The sequence below is a fragment of the Manis javanica genome, chromosome 11 (assembly GCF_040802235.1).
Source record: "Manis javanica isolate MJ-LG chromosome 11, MJ_LKY, whole genome shotgun sequence".
Taxonomy (NCBI): domain Eukaryota; kingdom Metazoa; phylum Chordata; class Mammalia; order Pholidota; family Manidae; genus Manis; species Manis javanica.
The window spans coordinates 17,056,159-17,070,175 of NC_133166.1; the positions used below are offsets into that span (position 1 = coordinate 17,056,159).

Genomic DNA, 14,017 nt, shown 5'->3' on the forward strand with positions numbered 1-14,017 from the left:
ATTTTGTAGATCTTTGCTCCCAGTTTGTGGCTTGCCTTTTCTCTTTCTTTATACTGTCTTTTGATAAACATGGTTCTTAGTTTTAATGTAATCAACTTTCCATCTTTTTATGGTTTGTGCTTTTGTATTTTAAGAAATCCTTTCTATGTTATCTCCTAAAAGTTTTATAGTTTTTGCATTACATATATATGTCTTTAATCTACATGGAATTGAATTTTGAATATGATGAAAGAGTTCAGTTTTTTTTCTAAAGTGGAGAACTAATTATTTCAGTACTGTTTATTGAAAGGTACATTTCTTTAACTGATCACAACTGCCAGCTCTATCATAAATCAAATTTCCATATTCTGTTTCTGTGGGCTTTATTCTATTCATTGCTTTGTCAAAATATCCCTGTGACAGTACCTCACTCTCTCAATTGGTGTAGCTCTTTGATAAGTCTTAATAAGTAGTAAGGCAAATCCTTCCACCTTATTTTAGGAGTTTCTTGACCATTCTTGTTACTTTTCTCTTCCATATAAACTTGTAAATAATCTTGAAAGCTCCATAAAACCTTGTTTGGCCTTCATTTGTGTAACATTGATTCTATAGATCAATTTGAAAAAACTGATATCTCCATGGGATTGAGCGTTTTATCCCTGCATATGCTTAATCACTCCATGTATTTGGAAGTTCTTTAATATTTTTTCAATAAAGTTGAATCATTTCCTTTACAAATATCACAAACACCTTTGCTACATTTATTCCTATGCACTTTATATTTTGTGGTATTATAAATATATCCTGTATCTTTGGAAAGAGTATATTTTTCAGTTACTGAATACAGCATTCAATATATGTGTTTTAGAACAAAAATTACCAATTCTAAGTACAAATCTGTAGTATGCTTACTGATACTTAGTCTTCCTTCTCTGCCATTTACTGGTGTGTTAAAATCCTCTAGCATATTTTTAAATTTTTCCATAGTGTTTGCATTATGTTTCAGGTTATGTTACTGAATATACACACATTTAGAATCACTTCTTGGTGAAACCAACCTTTATGTAGTGGCCTTCTTTCTTTCTAGCACTACTTTTTGCCTTATAGTCTGTATTGTTTGGTCTGTATTTAAAGATACCAACCTAAGTTTGATCAGTATTTGGCATGGTTTTTTACTGTCATCCATCCTTTTGCTTTCAATCTTTGTCTTATATTTTCGGTATGTATCTTGGAAACAGCATATAGCTCATAATTTTTTAAAAATTGAATCACTAAGTCTTTGCCCTTTTTACTGTTCAATTTAGTCCACTAGTGTTTATTGTGGTTGCTTATGCATTTGTACTTTCTAAACCCATTTTACTTTGTGCCTTTTGCCTTTTTTTCTTTGAAAGAATCCCTTTTTTGCCTTCTTTTGAACAAATTAAGTTTTTCCTCACCTTTTCCCCCCACTAGAGGAGAAGGGATAGTTTAGGGCAATGAATCTTAATCTTGACTGCATATTGAGTACACCTAGGAATATTAAAAAATATGAATACCCGGACTTTGTCTCCCAAAATTAATTGGTCTATAGTACAACCTGGCATGGGGAATTTTTAAAACTTACCCAGTGCTTCTGATACATAGTCACTATTGAAAGCTACTGTCCTTGGAGAAACTCTTAAATATATGACATCAAACGTAGACAAAGGCTTTAAAATCTAGGTGATATGACCAACACCCTTTTTTCCCCATATATATAGCTGCTTTGCCTCTACCAACTAGACTTCCCTAGCTGGGTCAATTTTTTTCTGCTTTTTTACTATTATGCACAAATTTGTATTGTGTCATATGTTGAAGATTCTTAATTAAAAGTTCATTTTTAAATTAAAATGGGATAGTCCTCAAGAAATCTTTCTTTATCTAGACATTAAGCTGACACATGGAATTGTAGAAGGAATAACTAAATATTTAATTGAGTTTTATAAGGATAATTATACAGAATAATTTATACAGTATTATTAAATGTCAAATGTAGTTCACATTTTGTAAGTATGAAAGTTTTCTAACAAGGAGAAATTGGTGCTAGAGTGATCAGAGATGCTCAAGGGCAAAATAAGCAGTTTGTAACCCTTTTTGATATTACTTTATTTTTGCCCCCAGCTTTGCCTTTCACGTTCTCTCCTAAATAACCATGATTCATCACAGGTTCTTTCCAAAAAGTTAAATTGGTATAGGAGTTTGAGGAAGGGAAAGGCCCATAGTAAGAAACAAGTATATAGGGTGAATATTGATGCCCATCACTTATCCAGTACAATAATTAATTCTTTTTCTCAATTAATATTGAGTACATGACATGTCCTGCAAATATAGTGATGAAAAAGTTGACAGAAGTTTTTTTCTGGAGAATATATATCCTTGAGGAAAGGGAGACGCAATAATAAAATATATAATATGTTAGGTATCATGGTGACTAAACTAGCTCCCTAGTGTACTCTGCTTCCCAGTATTGCTACCCTTTTATTGTTCCGTACCACCCTTCATTTGGGCTGGTACTGTATAACCAATAAAGCAAAGTAGAAATGAAACTGCCTTAGCTAGGTCAGAACCAAAACTGTTTCTGCCTTTGGTCTTTTGGGATGTTAGCTCTGGAGGGAGCCAGCATCTGTATAAAGCTGACTACCATGAGACCATCATGCTCCGAGCTAGCTTGAGCTAGTTGTGTGGGAAGGCTAAGTGGTGAGACAAAGATTCCTGGCCAGCACCCAGCTATTTGAGCACTCCCAGCTAAGGCACCAGGCTTGCAGTTGAAGAAGTAATCTTGGGTGTCTTGTTTAGTTGAGCCTTCAGATACTTCAGTCCCAGCAGCTATTTGGCTATAACCACATGAGAGACCCCAAGAAGAACCATCCAGGCAACCCACAGAATCATCAAAGGTAGCAATAGATGGTTATATTAAGCTAAGTTTTAGAGTGGTATGTTACTCAGCAATAGGTAATCAGAACAGATGGTGATGAGTACTGTGGAGAAAAGTAAAGTGGGAAAAAGAGGTTAGGGAGTGCCGGAGAGAGATTCAGGTTTATAGGAGGTCAGGAAAAGCCTCACTGAGGAGATATTCAAGCAAAAGCACGATGGATGTGAGGGATTGATAATATTGATGCCAGGGGAAAGAACACTTTAGTCAGAAGGAACAGCAAGTACGAAGGCCCTGTGATGGGAGCTGCCTGAAGTTTTCAGGAAGTAACCAGGAAGGCCAGTGTGGATGGAGCATAGTGAGCTGGAAGAACAGTTAAAGTTAAGTCAGGTATTAGGGGTTGGGAGTTAGGTGCAGATAGTATAGGGCTGTGATATTCAACTGTATAAGAGGTAATGCTCTTTTTTTTTTACAATATTTTGTACAATATTGTACAATTTTTTTACAATATATTGTAGTAGTCCCTGTTTTTTCTCCCTGAATGAAATCTAGGTAAGCTTTTTATGTACTTAATTTAAAAAAGAAAATAATACAATGATCCCAACTTAATGTAAAGAAGACATAGATGAAAGTAATTAGTGAATTTCATATGTGAATGCTGTGGTATGACAGGTGTAGAATATAATATAGTATCCTTTATATAAGTTGCTGGCTCTGAGAACGATAAATTAAGACTTAAACAGATATATTGGTGACTCAAATACCATGAACAGTATTGCTAATAGTGATGGGATTTTGCAGATTGGTGAGTAATGCTTTACAGAGTTCTATACCAGACAAAATGCAGCATTTCCTTAATTTACATGGAGGATACATTCTGGAAAATTCAGAGTGTATTGGAAAAACAAAATTCACATAATTCATATGAATGTTCCCTGGAATATTTGAAATTCTGGTAGTACCCACTAAACTCCAATACCTCTCCTGATCATTGTGATCATCAGAAACATTCCCTCTAGAAACCTCAGATACAGGGCTCTGAAGGCCACTGTAAGAACTTAAACTCTGAGTGATATGGGAAGTGGTTGGAGGGTTCTAAGCACAGGAGTAGCGTAAATCACTCATGTCTTAATGAGACCATTCTGGCTGCTATAGGGAGAACACATGGTGAACTGTAAGTAAAGAAGAAGAAAACCAGTTACAAGTCTATAATTGAGGTGGACAGATGATAGTGGTTTAGGCCAGAGTTGAAATAGTAGATCCTGAAATGTGGTTGGACTCTGGGCATAGTTAGAAAGTAGTTTATCTATGTCAGTACTAGGGCACATTTTTTGGGTTTTTTTTTTTTCATTATCATCTCTACTCTGGCCTCTTTTCCCAGAAATAGTTATGTTGACTAGTTCACCTCTGCTAAAGACATTTGAACTTTAATATTGAGAGGATTATTTTTTCTACAAATGGTTGTTTCCATTGCTAATTAAAGTATAAAGTAGTTTTCCTTTTTTTTCTTAAATGAACTTTCATGTCTCTAAATCCAGACATTAGAATTCAGTTGTGCTCATAAACGAAAAGAAAATGTCAGCTTCATAAACACTAGAAAGCCTTTTGAGCTTACACTCATTAGGTCCAGTGTCATTTAATTGTTTTGAGGAATGGTTTTTTATTGAAAATTGGACATTTATTTTATAGATGCCATCCTTGAAGGAAGCCTTTCATGGCATTGTTGACTTTAGGAGACACTTTGATCTCCAGAAATGATATGAATCTTTTTTGGGTAAATTTTGAATAGCATCAAAATGATGACATATATATCAACATGCCTTATAATAATAGTCTGTCCTTAAGCACCACAGCCAGAAGTGAAGGATGAATAAGCCTCTGCTCTAAGTATCAGCAACTTGGCTCTGCTCCACACAACTGCAAGAAGATACGTTGTCTTAGTAATTGTTGGTTAGATTCAACTTTTATATTTAGAGGAGGTATGGGAAATATGGGACTAGCTATTGTAGGAGATTTGATAAGGATGTGAGATGCTTAGTGCAGTTTTGTTCTGTAAATATTTATTGAATACCTGCTGTGTTTAGTGGTAGCCAAATCCTATAGAGGGGACAAAAGAAATACGAAACAGCCCCTGCCAAGAAGGAGCTTAATTCCAGCTGAGAGAATGGGTACATGCAAAGTTGAGTACCATTATAAGGCAGTATTAATTTGATTAAAAAACAGATATTATTAAGTGATAATAGATTTGCAAAGCATCATTTTTCAGGGGGAAAGGAGCAGGTACATTCCAGGGGGAAAATACAGCATAAGCAAGCACTCAGGGTAAGAATGACTAAGGCAGAATGGGAAACAAGAACAATGGGGTTTGAAGAGCATTATCAATGTTTTTCTGCTTTAGAGTGTTTTTAGTGGAGAATGATGGGAAACAAGCCTGGAAAGGTAAGGTAGGTTAGGACAGAGGAGAGAATGCACCGCGGAACCAGTGAATATTTGTAAGCATAGGAAAGATGCTATGAAAGCAGCAAGAATAGTTCAGAAGAGAGAGGGAAAAGAAAAGAGGAGGTCATAGGCCATTTGCATAAAATCTAGATACAAATTGCTATGCTCCAGGTGCTGGTACCAATGGTAAAAATAGAAAGGAGAAAACAAAAGAAAAGTTTTCAGGTGTTAAAAATGAAGAAAAGGTTTACAACCAATGCTTTTGTGATCAGAAAGGGCTGAAAGGGGAATTTTTCTGATAAGCAGTATCCCAAATTCACCTTTACTACTTGAATATTTCACTCTTACCTCCGCCTCCCCCCAAAAGTTTTTCTTTTATCTCACTAAGTGGGAGGTAACATTCATCTAATTGAAATGTACAGGTGGTTTAGGGACTTAACTCTGGACAGATTTCTCATGGAAGGGGCTAGATAATAGGATGAGAGGATAGGTAATGGGCTGGGACCATATCCTATCCATCTTTATAACCCCAGTCTGACAACTAATAAGCCAAAATTAGTGTTTTTTGAACAATAGTAAAGAAAACGTTTGGTATATTTACTCCTATCCTTTTGCATTTGAGGGCAATATTGACTTTTGGCAATTTGCATTGTGTGTTTCTCTCCTAAAAGAAAAATAAGGCAGCATTGTTTATTCACCTTTTGTTTTGCCCCAGCCTCACCCTCTGATGTTACAGACTCCAGACCCCCTTTCTTTGTTCTTTCCTTGTTCTCTTTTTCTCAGACTGCTCAGCAGGAAAGCAGACTGTTTACAAACAGTCTGAGCTAACAACTTCCTTTCCTGCTGATCAAATAGTTGCCAAAATGAAACCTTTCTCAAGGCTGCGAGTGGGTGTTCCAGTTAGTGGGTGTTCTGGAATGTAAATGGATCCTTATTTTAAGAAAGATTATTTTTATACTAGAAGTTCAGTGTACACCAAGATACACACATACCTGAAGCAATTGGAAAGTACAGAAACAAAAACTGGACTTACTGGAAATTTTATTAGATCAGTGAAAGACCTACTTCTATGGCTTGTTAATAATAGGAGAATCTCAAAACTTGAGCAGCAAAATAGAATGCAGTTTATTGAGCCTTTTTCCCTTGGCTGTAGTTTTTATATATGAGATGCAGTCTGATAGCATGCCAGGGCAATTGCTGACCCATGATAGAAAGCCCTTTTGAGACACAAATTGACAACATAAAACTACCAAACCACAACTCTTTGGGATTGTATGATAGATTTAGTTCCTATGTTTTGTTTCATATGATCAGAATTCCATACTTAGGAGACACTAATAAGTTTTTTAAAAAGGCATTTTGAATCCTATAGCATTATTTCTACTGCATAGAAAAAGCATAGGGGAGCAACCTGGTTCATTAGGTAGATGATTGTACTAGAAGCTGAGAAATCCTACTAACAGTATTGCCAAAAACTGGTCTTGTATGACATTTGGGTTAACATTTAACACACTTTTAAGCTTGGGAGTTGTTTTTTCTTTTAATAAAAGGGAAGTTGTATTAAGGTCTTGTATAACCCAAAGGTTCTTTGACTCTTTATTATCTGTATCTCCAAAAGCATAGCCTCTTATAAGCCCTTAATTGGGGTGGAAAAAGAAAATAGGATATTTACTGGTTATGTGGTGCTTAGAAGATGGTGAGTACTCTCCTTTCCTTTGTGCTTTTTAAAGGATATTGCAGATTGAACAGGGCAATAGCATGCTATTTTCACTTTAGACCATTTTAGGTTTCTGTGCCTTGCTTCATCTTTATGCATTGTGTTCTCAACTTTTCCTCTCTGGGATTATGAGTAAATAGAATAGGGGGAAACAAGGGGGTGGGGGGTGGGGGCAAAGTAAAGGATGGAAAAAGAGTAAAAGGAGATAAAATAGGAAGTGGGTGCTTCATTAGCTGTGGAGGTCAAATAAATTTTCCATTGTTGATTATATTCCTTTCCCTTCTTCAGTTAACTGCTGCTTACCCTCTCCTTGCTATGTATTTTACATGGAGGCAGAGCCATAGTTGTGTGGGTTTTTCTGTTTCATTCCCTTGGGATTTTGAAACTACTCAGCTGTATTTGTTCAACTATGAGAACAGAAAACTGAAGGGCAATTCAGAACACTTAATATTTTTTTGGAAATCCTCAAAGACATGGAGGATTTTAGATGCACATGATATTGAACTCACTGGGATACACACATTGAAAACTTTGGGATTCTGTCTTCCATTTTCTGTCTTCCAGGGGCACAATAACCTAGCAAAAAAAACTTTGTATGTGTTAGAGAAGGCTGGGTTAAATTGTGCTGCTTTATTAAACTTTATATGATCAAGGAAGCATTAGTTGAATCACAGATTATAGTGGGAGGGACTTTAAAATTGTCCGTTGTGATTTTCAAATGTTTTTGCTCAAAAGTCCTTTCCAAACAAAATCTTATACCATGACCCAGTATATAAACTGAGCTCTAGATCTGTGGAAGCAACTCCCTGCCTGACATTTTTCCCGTGATGTCTAACAGACATTCAAACGTACTGTGTCTTACATATACTCTTGATTTCTTCTCTCCAGAGCTTCTCCCTCAGTCTTTCCCATCTCTCTAAAAGTTACTATTATCCACTCAGCAGCTTACATAAAAAAAATCTAGAAGTGGAACTTAAATCTGTGCTTCCCCTGCCTGTCTTCCTCAACCCCACGTCTAACTTAGCAGTAAATTCTGTTGACTTAGCTCAGCATTAAATCCTCAATCTCTCCATTTGTTTCCAATGTTACCTGTCTAATACAAGCCACTATCTTTTCTTGCCTTGTGACTAGTCTCCTCACTTAACATTCTTGTCCTGCTACAATCTATTCTCCACTCAGGCACTAGTGTAATCTTAATACTCATCATGCCACAACCCTACTTAAAATGTTTCAGTGGTCACTCTGTGTTCTTAAAATAAAACCCAAGTTTCTTATCATGATCTACAAAAGCACTACAGTGATCTCACTCCTGCCTACCTCTCCAACCTAATCTTTTAACATTCTCTCTAATGCTTAATCTTCTCAAGCTACAGTTACCTGCCTGCTACTCTGCTAATATATGAAGCCCCCTGCTGTCTCCTGAGCTCTCCACTGGCTGTTCCTCATGCCTGGAAAATTCTTCCCAGTTCAAATTACAGCTGATACCTTCTCATCCTTAAGATCTGTGCTTACATGTTGTTGTTCCAAGCAATGCCTTCCTTACTCCCCCTACCCATGACTCACTTATTCCAACTTTTCATTATTTTGTGTCTTTATTAGTTTGCATGTTCATTTTTTCTTTTCCCATTAAACAATGTAAGCTTTCAACAGGAGCTGTCTTACTCATTGCTCTGTCTCCATGTTCTAGCACAGCACCTGGATGACTGAATGACATATATATACAGGTTATTAGGGAAGTCCATAGTAGGGCCATCTTTCCTAGCCGGGGCACAGAATGGGCTTTTATGGGGGGAGTGCTGTTAGTAGTAAGAAGCTTCATGCCAGCTGAATCTTGAAAGACAAGTAAGAGTTAGCCATGTGAATAGAATAGAGGACTTCTGGGTAGAGACAGCAATGTGCTGTGTACAGAGACCCAGCAGTTAGCAAGAACATTTTGCAGTTAAACATCGCAAGAGTAGACAACATGAGTATGAACTAGAGGAAGAAAGATTTACAAGGTAAATACCAGAAAATGAAGTTTCTTTTATGCTGGTTCAAGGGAATCTTTGGGGAAGCATCAAAGGATTTTGTACTGTTTTCAGAGTAATCACATTTTAGTTTTAGAAAGATTATTCTGGCAGGAAGCTTGAGGTTTGATAAGAGATTTTCAGTGTTGGAGACTGTGAGACTACTGCCTGTAATTTCTTCTATTTGGATATCTTCTATTTATTAAGGCTTGTTTTTAGGCCTTGATTGTGTCAAGAAACCCACTTTACTTCCTACTGGAGTAGATAGCATTTTCTGTCTAGGGAATTCATACAGCATTCCCTAGACCTCTTTACACTAAAAAGTTATGTAAGACCCTGAAGAGCTTTTGTTTATCTGAGCTGTGATCTACTGATATTTACCATATTAGAAATCAAAGCTGAGAAAAATTTTAAATTTTTATTACTTCATTTAAAATCAGCTACAATAAACTCATTTTAGTATAAATAAAATATTTTAATGACAAATATATTTTCTAAAACAAAAGAATTAGAATAGTGGTATTGTTTTATGTATTTGTACCTCTCATTAATGTCTGACTAATATAAGACATCTGTACTGTCTTGTTTGTGTATGCATTCAATCTGTTGTTTTGGTTATAATTGTATTTAGAAAGTCTGGCCTTATGTAGCTATGTCACTTGTAAAAGGAGTATTGTAATAGTCTTTTCAGATTTATCGTGGCTATTCTTCTTCCATACCGTACCACACCTTGGCAAAAGGTAGTTTCTTAAAGATTAGTTATAATGTAGAATATTTAACCCTATCATTGTACTTATCTTTCTGCTGGCTGTTGCTTGTGTCTGGAATACTATGGGCATACTTCAGAGACATTGTGGGTTCAGTTCTTGATCACTACAATAAAGTGAATGTCACAATGAAGTGAGTCAAGTGAATCTTTTGGGTTTCCTAGTGTACATAAAAGTTCCATTTATATTATACTGTACTCTCTTAAGTGTACAGTAGCATTATTTCTAAAATAACAGTGACATACCCTAATTTAAAATACTTCATTGTTAAAAATGCTAACCCTCATCTGAGCTTTCAGCAAGTCAGAATCTTTTTGTTGGTGGAGGGTCTTGCCTCACATTTGATGGCTGCTGATTGATCAGGGTGGTGGCAATTAAAGGTTGGGGTGGCTGTGGCAATTTCTTAAAAGAAGACAACAGTGAAATTTGCTGCATTGATTGACTTCTTTTCATCAACACTTTCTATGAGGTATGTGAGGCTGTTTGATAGCATTTCACCCACAGCAGAACTTCTTCAGATTTGGAGTCAGTCCTCTGAAACCCTGCCACTGCTTTATCAGCTAAGTGTATATAATATTCTAAATCCTTTGTTGTATTTTCAACAGTCTCTGCTGCATCTTCACCAGGAGCAGATTCTATCTCAAGAAATCACCTTATTTGTTTATGCATAAGAATTGGCTCTTCATCCGGTCAGTTTTGATCATGAGACGGCAGCCAGTCAGTCACATCTTCAGGCTTTACTGATTCTAGTTCTCTTGCTATTCCCACCATATCTGCAGTTACTTTCTCCACTGAAGTTTTGAACCTCTCAAAGTCATCCATGAGGGTTACAACCAACTTCTTCCAAACTTCTGTTAATTCATGTTGATATTTTGACCTCTTCCCATGAATCAGAAATGTTCTTAGTGGCTTTGAGAATGATGAACCCTTTTCAAAAGGTTTTTACTTTACTTTTCCCAAATCCAGTAGAAGAATTACCATCCATGGGAGCTATCGCTTATGAAATGTATTTCTTTAATAATAATACTTGAAAGTCGAAATTACTCCTTGATCAGTGGGCTGCAGAAGGATGCTGTGTTAGCAGGCTTGAAAGCAACTTTTTAATCCTGTACATCTCTATCAGAGCTTTTGGGTGACCAGGTACATTGTCAGTGAGCAGTAATATTTTGAAATGAATCTTTTTTTTCCTAGGCTAGGGCTCAACAATGGGATTCAAATGTTCAGTAAATCATGTTGTACACAGATGTGCTGTCATCTAGGCATTTGTGTTCCATTTCTAGAGCACAGGTATAGTACATATAGCATAATTCTTAAGGGCCCTAGGATTTTCGGAATGGTAAATCAACACTGGCTTCAACTAAAAGTCACCAACTGCATTAGCCCCCAAGAAGAGAGTCAGCCTGTCCTTTGAGGTTTTGAAGTGGGCATTGACTTCTTCTCTCTAACTCTGAGAGTACTAGATGGCATCTTCTCCAGTAGAAGGCTGCTTCGTGTACGTTAAAAATCTGTTGTTTTATGTGGCCACTTTCATTAATGATCCTAATAGACCATTGCTGCAGCTTTTACATCAGCACTTGGCTGCTTCACCCTCCACTTTGATGTTATGGAGACAGCATCTTTCCTTAAACTTCATGAACCAGTCTGCTAACTTCAGACTTTTCTTCTGCGGCTTTCTCATCTCTCGCAGCTTTCATAGAACTGAAGAAAGTTAGGGCCTTGCTCTGAATTAGTCTTTGGTTTAAGGGAATGTTGTGTCTGGTTCTATCTTCTGTCCAGACCACTGAAACTTTCTCCATATCAGCAATGAGGCTGTTTCACTTTCTTACCATTTATGTGTTCATTGAACCAACAATTTTAATTTCCTTCCAGCTCTTTTCCTTTGCATTCACAACTTACCTAACTGTTTGGCACAGAGGCCTAGCTTTTAGCATATCTCAGCTTTCAACATAACCTTCCTTACTAAGGTTAATGATTTCTAGCTCTAATTTAAAGTGAGAGACACATGACTCTTTCACTTGACTACTTAGAGGACATTGTAGGGGTATTAACTGGCCTAATTTCAATATTGTTGTGTTTCACAGAAGAAGGAGGCCAAAGGAGAGGGAGAGAAAGGGGGACTAAGCAATTGGTAGAGCTGGCAGAACACACAACATTTATTGATTCAGTTCTCCATTTTACGTAGGCACAGTTTATGGCACCCCAAAACAACTGCAGTAGTAACATCAGAAATCACTGATCACAGATCACTGTAACAAATATAATGATAATGGAAAAGCTTGAAATATTGCAAGAATTAATAAAATGTTACAGAGACGTGAAACAATCCAGTGCTGTTGGAAAAATGGCAACTTGCTGGGTGCAGAGTTGCCAAACACCTTCCATTTGTAAAACATGGCATTAGTGAAGCAGAATAAAATGAGGTATACCTTAAACAAATATATTTTCATCCTTCCATACTTGGTTACACTGTAGTCCTTTTGTATACCTTATAATTTGAGTGCTCTTTTACTCATGCATGATTTTGTGGCATCATATGTTTGTTATTTGGGAAATACTGATTCTCTGAGTTCTGCATTTGTTTTAAATGTTGACACATTTACATTCATTAATATCTCTCACTCTCATCAAATAAGTCTCTAAAGATAAGTGGCAGCTTCACATTCTCCAAAATCTCAATTTTTGCTTGAAAGCTCAAGTGTTTTCATTGGTTTAAAAATGCTGTCAGTTATTTTCCTTACAGTGATAGCCTTCTTTCATTTTTGAGAAAACTTGAGCCAAATATCCAAGATTGAAAAACCATGTAACTCACTCTTTCTAGTAAAACTGGTGTTCCATGAAATAAAGTCGTGTGTTCAGCTCTCAACGCAATCACGCAAGTACTTTGAGGCCATTGTACTTCATTCACTACATGGCACAAGTACTTTATGTGCGCTTCTCGTTTTGTCACATCAGACATTTCTCTTAAGAAGATATGTACTAAGACTCAGGTTAATAAAATTAATAACTGAAACAGCTTCATCAAGAAATTCTTAAGTGAAACTGGCTTTTTTTTCTTCACTGTGAGCACATGGTGGTGAAGAATATAATGACTGCTAGTACAGTTTGGCACCACTGTCTTATTTGATTTGGGGCACCAGCAGTTTTACTCACTGTTTTTCCACCATTGGTGCAAATATTGGCACTGTGACAAAGACAAATAACAATACTATTGTTATGACAGTAGTTTTGAACTTGTGAACCTCTAGAACAGGTCTTGGGAACCCCTGGTAACAGCAAACCACACATTGAGAATTACTACTTTGATATAATGTAGTGTGAAATCTTACACACTACCAGTGGCAAAAGACTTTGGTGTAACCATTTTGGAAAACAATTTGGCTTAATCTACTGATGTCAGAGATATGCATATCCAACAACTCAGCAATTGAAATGCATATCACTACACATCTACAAAAATACACATAACAGCATTATTCATGTTAGCTTCAAATTGGAAATAATTCAGATGTCTGTCAACAGCAGAACAGAGAAATTACAGTGAAGTCGTAACAATGGCATACCCTACAATAATAAAAATGAGTGAACTATAGCAATATACAACAACATGGATAAGTCCATCAACTATAATATTGAGTGAATGAAGCATGCTATATGTGTTTGTTTTATATATATAGTCAAACATTCTATATGACTGCCTTTATATTCAGTCAGAAACAGAAAAGTAATATAAAGTTTTCCCCCCAGCTTGATTGAGGTATAATTGAAAAAATTGTAAGATATTTCAAGTATACACATGATGATTTGATAAACCTACACATTGTGAAATGATTCCCTCTTTTGAGTTAATTAGCACATCTGCCACCTTACCTGTTTAATTTTTGTAGGTGGAAAACATTTAAATTTTACTGTTTTAGTAAATTTCAATTATAAAATACAGTGTTCTCAACTGTAGTCACCATGTTATACATTAGATCCTCAAACTTTATTCATCTTATAGAGCTGAAAGTTTGTACCCTTTCCCCACTCTCTCCCTTTTTTCCCCACCCCCTTGTACCGTGCAACCACCTCTGTTTCTGTGAGTTCAGTTTTTTTTTAATATTCCATACATAAGTGGTACCATGAAGTATTTGTCTTTGTCTTTGTTTAGATTATTTCACTTAGTATGGTGACTTGCAGGTTCATCCATGTTGTTGCAAATGACAGGATTTCCTTTTTTTTT

General features: G+C 36.2%; 1 protein-coding gene across 12 annotated transcripts in view; it reads left to right on the forward strand.

Moving 5' to 3' along the window:
* NARS2 (asparaginyl-tRNA synthetase 2, mitochondrial) overlaps positions 1 to 14,017 on the forward strand; it is a 193,663-nt gene that overhangs the window by 26,455 nt on the left and 153,191 nt on the right. Inside the window, exon 1 of one of the 12 annotated variants that reach the window (XR_012122536.1) lies at positions 6,874 to 7,004. The exons of the other annotated variants lie outside the window; for them this stretch is intronic. The gene's annotated coding sequence lies outside the window, so the exon portion shown is untranslated. Of the gene's footprint in view, positions 1 to 6,873; positions 7,005 to 14,017 lie in introns of those variants that run through there. 12 annotated transcript variants of the gene reach the window in all.